Raw genomic sequence first — 2,640 nt, forward strand, 5'->3', positions numbered from 1 at the left:
TTTTCCCCCCTGGCTATATATTATTCCCTTGTATGAATATACTATACTTTATTTATACATGCTATTATTGATAGATACTGTCACTAGTTTTTAGCTATTATAGATTATGTTCCCGTGTACATTCCAGTGCCTTAGTACACGTGCATACACATTTTTGTGTGTTTAAGATAGAAATTGCTTCTCTGACTCCTGACATCTATAATTTGCTTATGTATATGCATAAGAGCTTTGTTCAGTGAGAATTAGCACCCCCTCCCAGCCCTGGGAGAGGTAACCTTCCACTGCCTTTTCTCCCATGCCCACCACACATCGGGTTTGTCTGGGCATAAGCATTATAAGCCATGGGCTTCTGTGCTCGGTTCTCAGTAACTGCCTAACTCAGCTTCCCCACTCTCAAATCCCGTCCTAGTGACAACACCTGCTTGTGAATGCTAAATGCCAATCCTGTGACATGTACCAGTTACCACCAGTGCCTGGGACATGGTTGTGTGGGTTTCAGTTTGGTGGTGTTGGAGATGGGGCCTGAGTGTTGGAAAACAAGGCTGAGGGAAGTGCTGCGGCCGAGAAAAGATGGAGACTATCGTGGAATAGCAGTGGAGGTATTGTGAGGAGAAGGAGCGGCTCATGGACCCTCATGGCCAAGGAGATGCTCACAGAGAAGTCCATGCTCCAGAACCAGATCAGTTCTGACCATCACACTCGGGCCATGCAAGACAGGTACACAGGGGGCAGTGGGTACCTGAGGGTCCTGTAGGATAAGGATAGGTTATGAAAGGAGGAGTTCAGGGCCATTTTGAGACCCATTTTGCTGAATTCTGTAATAGAGTCAAGCAAATAGAGAAATTACACCAGAAGCACCCAAACGAGATCTGTGTGCCCATGTCAGTGGAGTTGGTGAAGCTCCTGAAGACTCGAGAGAATCCCAGTGAAGAGGCAGAGAACTTGGTAGAGTTCACAGATGAAGAGGGATACGGAAGTTACCACGCTCTCCATGACTGTTACCTCAAGTACATTAACCTGAAGGTGTCTGAGCAGCTGGATTAGATCACATACCTATCCATCTTTGACCAATTATGTGACACTCCTAAAGAAAGGAAGAATGCAGAGTATAAGGTACTCCTGGAGTCCAGACAGATTGAAATCTGTGCTCTTAGCTTTAGGCCTAAAATGTAGCAGGACCCTGAAAAAGCAAGCCCAGCAGCTATTCAGCACCAAAGGAAAGTCCCTGGAGTCACTTGATACCTCTCTGTTTGCAAAAATCCCAAGTCGATGGGCACTAAGCAAGACACCAAGAGGAACAAAGACATCGCTTTCCCAGAAGCCCAGATCTACAAATCTATGTAGAGATTCTTGGGAGCAGCTGAGTCTCACTCATGGAAATGTACAACACAAGCAAGCAAGGACAGGGGAAGAGTGAGAAGAGGAGGAAGAGCCGATCAGTGAGAGCGAAAATGAAGATGAAGAGAACGAGATAATTTACAACCCCAAGAACCTGCCCCTCGCCTGGATGGCAAACCCATTCCCTACTGGCTATATAAGCTTCATGGCTTCAACATCAATGACAACTGTAAGACTTGTGGAAACCCCACCTACCAGAGGCCCAAGGCCTTCCAGTGGCACTTTGCTGAAAGGCGTCATGCTCATGAAATGAGGTGCTTAGGCATCCCCAACAGTGTTCACTTCACTAATGTGACACAGATTGAAGATGCTGGCTCCTTGTGGGCCAAGCTGAAACTGCAGAAGGCCTCAGAACAATGGCAGCCAGACACTGAGGAAGAGTATGAAGACTTGAGTGGGAAAGTTGTGAATAAGACATATGAGGATCTGAATAGACAAGGCTGCTCTAGTGTTTGTGGATGCAGCATGGCTTTGGGGCTTGCCCGGGCTTCCCTGAGATCTGCATTTTCTATTTTTTCCAACCACGTGCTCTTAAAGACTCTTGGCTACGAAGTAAAGTCTAGTCTGTGTCTTATTAGAAACAAGGCATGCTGGCACATGGCTAGGTTGAGATGAGTTTTATATTAAAAAAGATTCTGTCAGAAAATAAAAAAATAATTAAAAAGAAAACAAGACTGAGGAAATAAATAACTAGCTGCATGGTAAGTGCAGCTGAGTTTAAACTTTACCTTGTCAAAAATGGCTAGGCTCAAAGATCTTTAAGTGGTAGAACAGGCTGTATGCATTTCAGGAAGTTCTCTCCAGCACCAGTGGGAAAGACAGGTTGGTAGAGGGAAAGGGTAAAGTTGGAAAGCCATTTAGAGGGAGGTCCTGGAGCAAGCTGATGAGCATGGTGCGATGCCAGTGAAAGGAAAAGCTTGGGATTTAGAGTTAGACAGACCTGGGTGCTTCCTAGCATTGACTCAAATTCTCTAGGCCTCAGTTTCTACATTTATAAAATGGACATATGGATGAGGGAGCTACAGATAATGAGTAAAAGAGATCTAAAGTACCTTCCAGGGCTCTGATAGTGTTAGGTCTCATGCTTTTAGAACTATGGAAACATTCTTTGAGAAATCAGGGGTGGGATTAACACCAGTGTTTGGTGAGTCAGGTCAAATACTACAAAGGTTGTGGGAGGCATCAAAGGTGATTTCAATATTTTGGTTAGGTACACCAGAGCGAATACAGGAAATAGAATTG

At 44.9% G+C, this 2,640-nt stretch overlaps 1 pseudogene; it reads left to right on the top strand.

The window, feature by feature from the left end:
- Window positions 1-527: 527 nt before the first annotated feature.
- Window positions 528-2,013, top strand: LOC102497881 (splicing factor 3A subunit 3 pseudogene; annotated as a pseudogene).
- Window positions 2,014-2,640: the final 627 nt, after the last annotated feature.

The sequence above is a fragment of the Tupaia chinensis genome, unplaced genomic scaffold, assembly GCF_000334495.1.
Source record: "Tupaia chinensis unplaced genomic scaffold, TupChi_1.0 Scaffold000069_1, whole genome shotgun sequence".
In the NCBI taxonomy this organism is placed as follows: Eukaryota; Metazoa; Chordata; class Mammalia; order Scandentia; family Tupaiidae; genus Tupaia; species Tupaia belangeri.